The sequence below is a fragment of the Acinonyx jubatus genome, chromosome D1, assembly GCF_027475565.1.
Source record: "Acinonyx jubatus isolate Ajub_Pintada_27869175 chromosome D1, VMU_Ajub_asm_v1.0, whole genome shotgun sequence".
NCBI lineage: Eukaryota > Metazoa > Chordata > Mammalia > Carnivora > Felidae > Acinonyx > Acinonyx jubatus.
The window spans coordinates 57,487,591-57,501,098 of NC_069390.1; the positions used below are offsets into that span (position 1 = coordinate 57,487,591).

At 55.9% G+C, this 13,508-nt stretch overlaps 1 protein-coding gene across 7 annotated transcripts in view; it reads right to left on the reverse strand.

The window, feature by feature from the left end:
• GDPD5 (glycerophosphodiester phosphodiesterase domain containing 5) overlaps positions 1-11,542 on the reverse strand; it is an 87,486-nt gene extending 75,944 nt beyond the window's left edge. For 3 of the 7 annotated variants that reach the window (XM_027039838.2, XM_027039839.2, XM_053203710.1), the window contains exon 1: positions 10,760-11,538. The gene's annotated coding sequence lies outside the window, so the exon portion shown is untranslated. Of the gene's footprint in view, positions 1-10,759 lie in introns of all 7 variants that reach the window. The other 4 variants (XM_027039844.2, XM_015075548.3, XM_027039845.2 and 1 more) reach the window with 4 other exon arrangements.
• Between the last annotated feature and the right edge of the window lie 1,966 nt (positions 11,543-13,508).

The window sequence follows — 13,508 nt, forward strand, 5'->3', positions numbered from 1 at the left end:
TCAAAGTTCTGGTCAAGAGAGGCAGAGCTGGGCTTCAAAGCCAGGACTGACTTGGAAACCTGCACACCTCCCCTCATTGCCACATCCACCTTGGGCCTCTATGCCCGAGCCTCCTCAGACGCCCAGGGGTATGTTATGGGTGATGCACAGCATTCCCGTCAGGGAGGCGAGGGAGTGCTCAGAGGCGGCCAGCTGCAAAGAAAGGGCTCTGCGTTCTAGGTCTGCCCAGCTGTCCCCAAGACACCATCGCTGGGGGCCTCATGGGTGCTTTCCATGCAATGGACCCCGACAGATTTTCCATCTGCCCATGCCTCCAGCGCCCTGCTTGGCAGGAACCTCACGCTCTCCCCAGATCCCACATCCAGGCACCCCTTCACAGGGCCTTGTAGTGTTGGCCCAGCACCCCCTGCATCATCTGTCCCAGGCCTGCCTGGCCCCACACTCCTCTCACCTGGTCTACATAGGCTCTCTAGAGCCACCTGAGCTCCGGGTGGTGTGGCTCATTCTGGGTATTAAAGGCTGATGTCAGAGCCACTATTGGCCGCCCAGCTCTAAGGACAGCATGTAAAGTGGCTACCCCAGAGCCACCTGAGCTCACCTGACACCAACCTACCCATAACCTTTGCCTCACTCCACAGATTAGGCTCTCCCTGGCAAGGCCACTCTGGAAGCTACCCACAGCCTGATTTGGGGGATGAGACGTGGACCAAGGCAGGCCTCTTGGGTCCCTGACTTCTCTGCGGCAACAGGGTGGAGGAGAAGCCTGACTCCTCCAGCCACACTCAGCACTTTGCATGTCACGGCCCCAGCCCTGTGAGTACTTACCTCAGTCCACAGATGGGGAAACTGAGGCTTGACAGAACGAGAAGCCATTTCTCCCAGGACATGGTTTGCAGCAGAGGACTGGGGCGGGGGGAGGGGCAGATGGCTGACAGGTGAGGGTCCGCAGTGTGGCAAGGCTGCACGACACTATTATAACCTTGTCACTGGAACAGAGTCTAGACTGAGGGTGGTGACAGTCCCTGCCCCATACTGATGGTCCAGCCACGCTGTGAGTTCTGGGCTCCCACTATATTATTTGTGATCACGGTAAAGGCTGTCATTTGCTGGCTGCTCCCTGCTCGCCAGGGACTATTCCTGGTACTTCACATTTGTTCGCTCATTTGCTCATCACAACAACCCTCTGAGTACTCTCCGTTATCCCCATTTCATAGATGAGGAAATCAAGGCCCAAGAGACTAGGGGCACATTGTCTAGTTCCCCCGCCTCTATGGCAGAGTCAGGATTTTAGGAGAAAGTCTGGTTTTGGAGCCTGTGTTCTAACCACTACCCCACACTGCCTGACAAAGACGGACAGAGACACAGGTTGTTCGGGTGATCGGGCTGGAGAAAACTCAGAGCCAGGTCCTCTCAGGACCCGTAGGGATGGAACTGGACACAGTGGCAGGCTCGGTGGGCAGGGGCCTGGGCACCAATCTCCAAGGGGTACTAAGGCACTGGAATGCTTTGGTTTGTCTCCGGTGTAGGGGCCAACACCCCCTTCATAAGGGATATGCCCAAGTAACAAGAGATGATCCTTCAACTGAATCCTAAGGCGGATGGCTACCAGACTCCACGGCTGTTGATCGATGGAATGAGGAATACGTCCTGTTTGCCACTCTGGGTCCACTCCCCGCCCTGCTGGGGGCCCGGAAGGCTGATCTTAGTGGACTGCATTGGGCTCCGTGCCACGGGATTCTGGGTAGGTTCACCCAGTGGGAAGCCCCAGTGGGAGACTGGAGGAGGGAAGAGAGAGAGTTGAGGTTTCTCCCCCCTGGGTCTCCTGAGCTGACCGGTTCCCTTTACTGCAGGCCACGGCCCTGGTCCATATCACTGACCACTTCCTCCCCTTGCAACTTCAGCCCCCTTCAGCCCTGAATGGCTCCCAGGGGCTGTGAGCTCTGGGTGCTGCACACTCCTTTGTTGGTTTGCCACACCCCTATTTATTGCTGGAGCAGTTCATCTTGGGCTGATACTCTCTCTCTGGCTGGGCCAGAGCAGGGGAGATCAAGCACTACCACCACCAATGACCCCCTTTCTGCAGCCTTCTCCCCAAACAGCCCTCGGAATCTCTTCTAAATAACCATGGAACAAATGATTAAAGCAGAGCAGTTTACAGGGGTGCCGTTACTGTTACTACATACACAGGCCTCCGTTGTCTCAGCCTGGGCCTGGCCCAGCACACAGAGCAGGCTGGAGGCCAGGGCAGGACCAGACCAGGGAAGGAAGGAGCAGGAGGCAGAGTTTGGCTCTTATGGAGGACAATCGACGACGGTTGCTGAGTGTATACAGCAGGCACTAAGCTTTATACACTAAGCACTTCATTTACTTCTCACAACAGCCCACGAAGTGCATCCTATTCATGCATTTTACAGAAGAGAAAACTGGGGCTCAAAAAGCTGAAATGACTCACCCAGGGTCATACTGCCGGGAAGTGACAAAGACAGGACTCAAATGCAAGCTTTTCCGCCGGCAAAACCCATGCTGGTAACTGCCTTGAAATAATTTCATTGAACTGGCTTCCAACAGAGGCAGCTGACTTAAATGGGGTCAGTTATTGGTGAGGGCCAGACAGTAGGCCTTCAATGTCTCCCCCATACCCTCCCCTAGATGGAAGGGAAAAAAAAAAATCTCACATTCTTCCATTCTCCCAGGTGGGACGGGGCCCCAAGCGGGCGGTGCCAACGGGTGTCCAGGTTGGAAAAACAAGCAGATTCAGACAAAGCTTCATTGTGAAGGAGGGCCAGATGCTTTGGCCATTAAAACAAATCCCAGCAAAACAAAATGCCTGCTGCCTTATCTTATCTCTTACAGAAGGGGGGCAGGAAAGGGCTCCAAGACAGGGTGTCGATACCTCCCCATACCAGCCTCCATCTAAGAGACCCGGTCTCCGTGGTGGCAGCAGTAGGAAAGAGCACCACGGGGGGGGGGGGGGGGGGGGGGAGGGGGGAGAGTCCAGAGTCTAGGTGTAGCCCTGCTCTGCCACTGTCTGTGACCTTCTGCTGCACCAGTGCTGACGCTTTCTGTGCATGGCCTCGTGTGGTCTCCACAGCCATTTCAGAGAAAGATGATTGCTATTCCTATTTTCAAATGAGGACACCGAGGCTCAGAGAAGACACCCAGCTAGGCAGCAGAGGAGGGTTGGAACCCAGGCTTCTCAGACTGCAAAGTCTTTCCACTCCCCTGTTTCTCCAGGCGGGGAGGTCCCGGGAAGAGCGGTACCCCAAAGGAGGGAGCAGCCTGGAAGCAATGCGCTCCTTATCATGGGGCTGTGCAGGTATCATCCTGAGGATACTGAAGATGCATCCCACAGAGGGTGGTGGGTGGTTGTCAATCCTGGGGAGCTGACATCACCTAGGAAGCTTTAAAAACTGCTGAGGCCTTGGTTGTCGGCCCAGGCAGGACTATTAAAAGTTCCCTAACGATTCTTGGGGCGCCTGGGTGGCTCAGTCGGTTGAGCATCCGACTTTGGCTCAGGTCATGATCTCGCAGTCCGTGAGTTTGAGCCCTGCATCGGGCTCTGTGCTGACAGCTTAGAGCCTGGAGCCTGCTTCGGATTCTGTGTCTCCCTCTCTCTCTGACCCTCCCCCATTCATGCTCTGTCTCTGTCTCAAAAATAAATAAATGTTAAAAAATAAATAAATTTTAAAAAAGTTCCCTAACGATTCTAGTGTGCAGAAAAATTTGAGAGTCATGGGCCCAGATGTGCCCACTAGAGCATCTTCTACCCTAAAGGCTCCCTACCCACCTCTTGGAGAAAGGTTTATTACTCTGAGCCTATTTTACAAGAGGGACACAAAAATGGGCAAAACACAACGGATGAGGTCACGTCCCCAAGGCCCCACAGCCAACCACAAGTGCAGGCAGCAAGGGATCTCTGACTTCAGGGTGTCTCAGAGGCAAACTCCTTCAAGATACTTGGGGATCCTGGCTCTTGTCAGTGGAAGAAAACTTTCTCTTGGAGCCTCTTGGGTGCGAGGATGAGACAAATTCTTCACAGCATTTTTTTTTTTTAACTGAGTCCACTTATTTAAAAACCTAAAAGCTACAGGATTAATGCTGGAAGACACCTCTACTGGGTGCGAGCAAGGCCTGGTTGTTCTTTTCTCTAGGAGATTTGGTCCCAGGCCTGGGAAGGGCTGAGACTCTCAGACCTCAGCCCACATTTCCTCCCTACCTGCCTCCCTTGTGCCCTCACAGCACAATGTCACAGATGGTGAGACAGCGTGTGGTTGGGGGGGGGAAGAGGGAAACCTGTGGGGTCCAGCAGACACACATGTGTATGTTAAGTGATATCTTCACACTCAGCTCTGGGAACACCACCTGCAGGAAGCCTTTCCTGACACCCTCCTCACCCAGCACTGGACAACCCCAGCCGCACCCACCCCACCCCCCCACGCCTTCCCTGCCACATTCTGTCACATGTGGTGTTGTCGCTGCTTCTGAACCCTCCCCTCCCTACCAGGCCATCCATTCATTACACAGAGCAGCTGCCCTTAGCCTGGGACTCATTCCATAGGCCCTTCCTGAGCACCGGCTCTCTGCCAAACTCCGTGCTAGGTGCTGGAGACAGAGCTAATGACAGCTGGCATGCATCGAGTGCTTATTGTGTGCTAGGTATTTTCTGAGTGCTTTGCATGTATAATTCATTTACTCCTCACTACAACCTTATGCACCAGATGCTGTAATTGTCACCATTTTACAGACAGGGAAACTGTGGCCCAGAGAGATTAAATCACTTGCCCAAGTCACATGTCTAATAAGTATGTGCACTCGGCTGTGGTCTCAGCATGACTCTATATCACCATCCCTAAACGTTGATGGGACTGGCCCCACCCCAGGAGCTCACTCTTCACAATCTGGAAGTTTTGTATCTGTGTGCTTACTTGTTTAATGTCTGTTTTCCCCGCCATAGACCAAAATCTCCAATCAAACTACATTTTGGGTTTTTTTGTTTATTTGTTTGAAAATATTTATTTATTTTGAGAGTGAGAGAATGGGAGAGGGTGAAGGGGGAGGGAGAGAGAGAGGGAGGGGGAGAGAGACGGAGGGAGAGAGAGAGGGAGGGAGACAGAGGGAGAGAGGGAGGCAGAGAGAGGGGGAGGGAGACAAATGGAGAGAGGGAGGGGGAGAGACAGAGAGGGAGGGAGGAGGGAGGGGGGAGACAGAGAGAGAGAGAGAGAGAGAGAGAGAGAGAGAGAGAGAGAGAGAGAGAATCCTGAGCAGGCTCCACGGTGTCAGTGCAGAGCCCAACTTGGGACGCGACCTCACGAACCATGAGATCATGACCTGAGCCAAAATGAACAGTTGGGCGCTCAACCAACTGAGCCACCAGGCGCCCCTCAAGCTACATTTTGCATGTGTCTGTATGAGATTGAGAGAGAAACATACACATGGACAACCAGACAGAGAGACAGGAAAACAGAGAGACCAAATGAACACTGCTTGCCTTTAAGAAGAGCTCACTTTCTGCCGGGCATCTCCTACCTGGACTCAGATGGCCCCTCCCAATTGGGCCATTCCTGCTGCTGAAGCCTGAGAAGAATCAGGTCCCCAGATACCCTGGTGCTGCCCCGTGCCCGGAACTTAGCTCCGAGCCTTCCGTGTCTGACAGCTGCCTGCTCCCTGGGAAGGCGTGGGAATCTCAGCTCTCTGACAGAGTCCTCCTCAGGCAGCAAAGTGTCCTCCTCCGGCAAGTCTCCCTGCCACCTGGCACACCCTCCCGCCTGGCACCACTGGCTGGACCCTTTAATCAGCTTCTTCCCGAGCCACTTCCTCACAGGGCTGCTGAGGGGACAGGCAAGTGGTCTCAGGCCAACAGAGTACCTGCCTGTGTGCCGGGTCTGGCCGGGCACCTCACCCCTCTCATCTCACTGAACCCCCACAACACTATTATTATCAGCCCCACGTTACAGGGAAGGACGCAGAGGTACAAAGGTTGAGCGGCTTGCCCAAGGGGCAGCTTGAACTGCCAACCAGGGGAATGCTGCTTTGTGCCAGGCACTCGGTCAGGAGGGGAGGACCGGGGTGGCCGAGAATCTAGTTCTGACAGGCTGGCAAGGGAAGCGGGCCCACACAACCCCTCTCCACAGACCACAGTCAGCGAGTGAGCGTGCAGATCTGCCCAGAAGGAGGCTTAGATTCTGCCTGCTTGGGAGGAGTCGTGGAAGCTTCTAGGAGGAGGCATCTTCAGGCGTGGCTAGAATCCTCGCTGCTCTACCCCCATGACCACCACAACAGGAAGAAGGGCCGGCCTCGGCCTACAAAGTTCTGGTGCCCAGTGAGGACTTGCCACCACCTGGGAGGCTGCGAAGGAAGGAGAGAAGGAGGTGCCCTGCCAATGACCCCACTGTGGCTGGGCCAGCCGGGCCCTAGCCCTGCCAACCTGGCCTGGCCCGGTCGGCTCCCAATCACAGGGTCTTCTCTGCCCAGCTAATGACCATGCTGCCAGCAGCTCAGGCCGCCACCCCCTTCAGTGGAGGCAGCAGCTAACTACAGAGCCTGCTGGCCCAGACGGTGGCCAGGCCAAAAATCACAGCTGCCCGTCATACCACATCCTCTGGCCCTGATTACTGTGGTCTCCTCCTCCACCTTCTAGAGTCACAGAGGACACTGCAGAAGGCTGCGGCTCCGGGGGCTCGGACACCACCCCACTCACCACAGACATGGCAAAACAGGACCACCGAGGGGGGCTGATTCACCTCAAGTCGCATAGCCAGGGTCTGGATACCTGGCCCTTCCTTAGCTTTGAGAAGAAAGTTTCTTTCCAGGCTTTTTATATGCAAAGTATGCTCTCCAGGTACTCAGGTAGAGTGGAGGAGACAGGCGGCCTGTTCAGCCACTGAGAGGAGCTTGATTCCTCACTCCCCACTGTCTAGCTGTGCGACCTTGAACAAGACGACCGCGTACCTCTCTGAGCCCCAGTTTCTGGGTGATAACAGGAGCTACTTCCCAGAGTTGTGAATGAGAGTATCTACAAAGTACTTGGCACAGCGGTTCAGAAGTACTCAAGGGCATTAGCTACTGTTAATATCACCAGCATAGTTTTATTAAATGAGTATGCAGGCACATTTCACTGACTGTAGAATGTGATGCAGCGGTAGGTATTATTTATTACTATTACTGTGAAGTGTTACAAATTCAGAGGAGATGTGACCGGAGGGTTAGGTAATCCAGGAATGTTTCTGGGGGGAATTTATGACCTGAGTTAGGCCTACACAAATGGGAGGTGAGCAGAGAAGCAGGGATGGTAGGGATGCTGAGAGGAACCCCATAAGCAGAGGGCAGCACGTGACAGGTTCGGGAGACTGTGAGAAACAACAAACCAGAGGTCTGTGCAGCGGCTGCGGTGGGCAAGGCCTTGAATGCACAACAAAGGGGCCTGGTCTTCCTTTTACAGTCAAGAAAGAGCCACAGAGGGTTCTCAGTGAGGACTCCGTATGCTTTCTGAAGTGTGAAGTTTGTCGGGCATTCAAGGCCTTCTACCATCTGGCCACCCATCCCTTTTTTCCCACATGCCTCACTGACCCCACCAACCCCAGTATTCCTACTCCAGAGTTCTCCCCACCTCTCTGCCTTCTACACCATCCCATCTGCCCTGCTACTAGCCCACCCCATGCTTCAAGTTCACAATGAAGCACCCTTCTACCAACTACCCATCGTACCATGTGCTTTACATATATCACCTCACAGTCACCCATAACGTCTCTGGTCTCTGATTTTACAGAGGACGAAACAGAAGCCTGGCAGGATGGTGTCTCACTCGCTGTCTCATAGTACGTGGCACAGCCAGGATTCAATTTTGAACTGATGTCAAGACCCCTACTCACTATAGCAAACTGCCTCTTGACCCAGCCCACAGAGCCTTCTGAAGCCTTCTGGGTTACTCCAGCCTCAAAGCCTCTCCCTGCCAGCCCCTAGCACTCATTTGGAATCAGAGGCCCACGACTGGATCCTAGCACACCTAGCTTGCTTTTCATTGTTTCCTGCACGTCTATCTTGCTCCCACCCCCAACAGGAAAAGAGCCATGGTTGATGATAGGTCACTTTCTTCCCGTGCTGTCCCCTCCCTCCATATCCAAGATGTCTAATAGCACTGATAGGAACCACACACCTGCTCTGGTAGGATTCAGAAGTTCAGCTGAGCACAGGGCAATTTCCCTGAGCCTGCCTCCCATTTCATGAGGGGAGCCATAAATTATTCACTGCACCTTTGTGCCTAGGAAGGCCAGACAAGGGGCCAGAGGGAATGAACACCAGCTCCTCCCAACACCACAAGCCAACAGCCCTGGGGTGGGGGTGGGAGGTCAGAATCCGGAGCCCCTAGCCAGGGTCTCGAAGCAGATTCCGGAGGGCTGTGGAACAGGGAAGCAGCCAGGGGAGCATGACCCATACAGGAGTCCCAGCTGAGCAAACCCCAGTCTGTGAGCCTGCAACAGTAGCCTACCTTCTAATCTAAGGCAGATCTGAGAATTTTCCTGGTCAAAATTCAAGCTTCCTTTCTTTATAGAGAAGGAAATAGATATCTGGCCAAGCACTATATATTTGCATCTTATTTAATTCTCACAACAACCTTGTAAAAGCGAAATTCCAATTTACAGGGAAGCCAGTGCTCTTGAGTAAAGTGCATGTGGCCCAGAGTAAAGTGCCCAGCGGGAAGCAGAGCAGATTCAGCCCACCTGGTCTGACTTAGCGCTGTCTGCCTGCGCTGTTTAGCCCACCCAACTGGGAGCTAGTCGTCCCACTGCCTTTTCCATCTGGGTGACTTCCAGAGCACCTGGTATGAATTGACGCTCAGTTCCTGAATTAAACTCCAAGGCCCTGGGCAAGTATGTGGCTTCATCTCTCTGGGCCTCCGTTTCCCCCACATGGCAGCCATTAGTAACAAGCCCAGTCCTGGCAAACACAAAAATCTCTTTAGCACTTGACAGTTTGCCAGATGTGATGGCCCCATTATCTGAGCAGGTAACACACAGCCTGCCTTGACCCCATTTTACAGGTGAGGCTTGGAGACATGCATGCATCTGAGAGGTCCCAGGTGGCCCCCCAACCCCCATCCTGCCTCATACTCCAGGTTCCAGGTTCTTTCCACCACACCATGAAATGAGATCACAGGTGTGAAATTATCTCATCAAAGGGGAGCTTTGTTTAGATGTAGGGATTATAATGAGAATTTGAATCCCCATGGATGGGAGTTGGGGGGGGGATGCCAAGCCCTTCTGTAACCCTCTCTTTCGGTGCCCCCCAACCCCTCCACCCCCAGGGACTGAGCTTCTAGCCTTCATCTGACCTCTCCACCCTCCTCCACCTCCCAGGGGCTTTCCAAGGGGGTTTCCCCAGACACCAGGAAGCTGGGCACAGCAGGGGTTAACTACTCCCAGCCAAGGCCACAGGGCTCAGACCAAGGCCACGTCCCCTCCCCCTCCCCACTCAGAACAAGAACCTACAGAGCTCACGCCAAGCTATCTTTCACAACACCCCTCTTTCTGCATGGCCCCAGGGGGCAACAGAAGGAGCCCCTGCCTGGGAATCCAGACACCTGGGACTGTGCCCCTAGCCCTGGCAGCCCCAGCCTAGAGACCCTAAGCAAGCCCCTCCCCTCCCCTCCCCTTCTGGGCCAGAGGTGTCTGGCAGGTTCCCTTGCCCAGGAGAAGCTGGGGTCAGACCTTCAGTCTGGGCCAAAGGCTATGGGACTGCTGGCTCGTCTTGGGCCCCAGCAACCACCACACAGACTCTCAAAGCAGCCTCATAAGTGGTCACCCTGACCTCCCATCAGGGGTGAGAAAACCCCAGCCACCCACCCAGAAGATGCTAACTGGGAGCAGATACCTTGAAAGATCTTTGGGAAGATTTTCTCAAGTGTACTGCTGCCTCAACCACTTACTTACTTTAGCCCCTAGGACAACTGGCACCCCCCCCAGGCCCCCCCCCCCCAGCCTCCTGTGTCCCATTACTAATGTGAAGGAGGGGAGCTGGTGAGTGCTGAGAGCCCTCACCTCTTCCAGCTCTGATGGGCTCTGACTTGGGGACCTCTAGAGTGAGTTTTCCCAACAAGCAAGCAGCATCTCAGGATGCCATGGTGTCTTAGAGACCCCAGAGCCTGGCACACAGGGGCCAGGAGCCACTGCTCCCTGGTCTGGGGTCCACAGGGAGGGAAGCTGTGGAACTGGGAAGCTTCCCATCTCTACCCTCAACTCTGGGTCACCTTTCCTGGGACGTGACCTGGCCGTGGAGTGGGAGGGAAGGCGGCCAGGGGAAGCCACCTCCCCAGCCTCAGGATCAGCTCTTGGATGCCCCAGTGGCCCTGCTTTGACCCCTCCCCGCCACCTCCTGCCTGGCGGCTATCCACTTCCTTTCTTCGTTCTCCACTTCTTTCCCTCTCCACCCTAACCCTCCACCCCAGTCTCATCCCCCAGAGTGAAAACATCAGGGTCACTCAACCCCGCTGAGCCTCTGCGTCCCCATCTGTAAGAGCCCATAACAATGCACAACACCTTTTATCTCATGGAATAGTAGTGAGCCTTAAATGAGGGACCATTTGCGCAAGGGTGGGGCGCGGACCCGCACACAATGGGCGCTCAATAAGTGCCCGTTTTCTCCCTTCCAGGCGCCCTCTCCTAGCTCCAGCCCCAGCTAGTGCCCGGTACACGCCCGCAGCTGGCCCCGCGCTGCCCGGTAGGGGTCGAAGGCCGCCCTTGCCTGGCATCCGGGGCTCTCTCACCTGCAGCTCTCGGCTCTCGGCTCTCGCCGGCCGCCGGGCAGGGGTGGTGGTGGTGGGGTGGCCTGTGATCCCTTCTTCGGGGCAAACGCTGAGCCCTCGCCTGGGGCGGCAGAAAGGTGACAGCTTCGGCTCGCAGCACCAGCTCGGTCCGGCTCAGTCCAACTGCCCAGCAGGCTTGGGACCCCTCACGGGGTGCTTGGACCCGGGCCGAGGTTTCCTGGGCGTTCGCACGGTCCCAAGTCCGAAGCACCGGGCGGAAGGCAGCTGAAGGTTTGGGTCTCGGGAGCCAGAGTCTGGGGGCTTCTGGGCTCCGTTGCACTCGGTCGGGAGGCTGTGGGCACCCGTCTTAACCCGGGTCCGGGGGCTCCGACACACACTACAGAAAGGCAGGGTACAAGCCCGCAACCATAGACCAGTACGGTGGGCCAGGAGCTTCCCGCCCCAGGGCACTGGATCGGGTCGGGAGCTCAGGGCGTCCCAGCCGCGACGCCCCGGATCGCGGGGCTGGGAGCGTCCCGGCACAGAACCCCGGGCTGGGGCAGGCGGGGCAGGGCGCAGGCGAGGACGCGCAGAGCCGCGGCGGCCGAAGCCCGGCGGAGAAGTCTTCCCAGGTCCGGACTCGGCTCGCTCTGCAAAATGGGGCGGACCTCCGCGCGTCGGCTGACTCCGGAGCTCGGGGCCACGGCTCCACTTCCTCCTCTTCCCCCGGCTCGCTCGCGGCTCGCTCAGCCCTGCGCGGCAGCCGCAGCCACCCCCGCTGCTGTCATCCCCGCCGCCCACCCCCACAAGAGCTGCAGCCGGAGCCGGAGCCGGAGCCGGAGCCGAGCCCAGCCCAGGCAGCGCCGCCCAGCGCCAGAGCGCCAGCTGGCGCGGCTCCGTCCGAGCGGGGCGGGGTGAAGCGAGGCCCCGCCCCCCGCCGGGCCTTTGGCAAGGGGCGGGGCGCGCCCCAGAGACCCTCCTCCGGCCCCGCGCAGTCGGACAGCGGGAGCCAATGGGAAGACGGGAAAAGAGCGGAGCTCTGCGGAACGTGTACTCTACCCCGAAGAGGGCGGGGCAGACAGTGGAGACTTTGCGGCTGGGGAGAGGACAATGGAGGGGTGGGGGGTTTTAAAGAGTGGAACGGGATACAGAGTCGCCTGGGGACCCAGATGGAGGGAGAGGTGATGACTGCTGTGTGTGGGATGGGGGCGCGGAGGCTGCCGTGTGTTGGGGAGTGGGGGGTCAGGAGGTAGGAAAAGAAGCAGGGTGGAGGTGAGGTAAGGTATTCGGGGATAGCGGAGTCCCCAGGGATAGGGGAGCTTTCCGGGGTGGTGGGACACCGCCTCCACAGTACTCTTCCCCCTTCCCCAGTTCAAGGGCTCAGCGCGCGGAGGTGAGCATTGGAAGCCGTGAAACATTCAGATTTCACGAAGCGGTGAAAAATGTTTTTGAAAATAAAGATCGTATCTACCTACCTACCTATCTTCCTTCCTTCCTTCCTCCCTTCCATCCTCCCCCCCTCCCTTCCTTCTTTCCTTCCTTCCTTCAACATTTTCCCCTTCCCAGCGCCCATCTTCGAGGAGGAGCGTCCTTGCCAGTTATAGATACACTAAATCAAGAGCAGTGTGTGAGGATCACACACACGCACTCCCTCTGTCTCAATTCCTCTCTCTCTCAATCTCTCTGTCTCTTTCTCTCTCTCCCTCCCCTCGAGTAAGGCAGCATTTGCGCTCGGCTCCCTGCCCTCCCCTCCCCCAGCGCCTTGGGTCGGGGGAGCTGTGTCTGATTATCTGATTATTTCCAAGAGTCCCCTGCCAACTGCACAGGGCAGGGCACAGGGCAGACGTTAGAGGGTTTTGATGTATGAATGAATGAGGGTTGATGTGCTGCTGGGTCATGTAAAAGTCACTAATTGGCCTGGGGAGCAAAGGAATGGCGGCTGCACAGTAAGGCTTTTCAGTAAGCCTCACACAATAGGTGCCCCATTTCCCTGATGACACCAAAGCACAGAGAGGCCAAGTGATATTCTCAAGATCATATAGCTGGCACAGGATTCTATCCACTCATCACTATCGCTTTCTAGGGCATAGCTGTGTGGCTGTGACCAGGTTACTTGACCTTTCTGAGCCTCTGGTTCCTCATCTGTAAAAGGGAAATAAAGATGCTGCTACTTGGCGGGGACTGGCAGGCACCAGACTTCAAAAAATGGAAGGAAGGGTATTCCTGGCAGAGGAAACCGCATATGTAAAGGCATGGAGTCTGAAAGAACACTCCTGGGGACCCCTGGTCTATTCTGGAGGGTTAGGCTAGGCTTCCCTGAGGGAGTAAAAGGCAGGCTCAGGCCAGAAGTAGGGGGTAGCTAGATTAGGAGGGAACCTCAGGGAATGGACAGTGCTCTGGGCAGAGAGGCCAGCCTGGGCAAAACCGTGGAGGTTAGGGAGGACATTCCTTTGTTGAAGACAAGTTCAGAGTGGTTGGACAGCTCCCAGGGAAGGAACAGCAGAACTGATGGTAAGACAAGAGCATGACAGAGCCAGACAGGAGGGAGTTCAGACTTTATTCTGAGGACCAAGAACTCTGTTGGGGTCTTGCTCATGACCCTGAACCCAGCAGGGTTATTCCGAGGCCCCAGCCTGGACTCACTGGTTGTCAGAAGGGTGGCCTGGAAATGTTTAAGCCAGGCATTGATAGGGGAAAGAGAGCTTTGTAGGGAAACCAGGTAGCACGAAAACAGTTAAAAGCCACAGGAGGCAAATGCCATGGGCCTGCA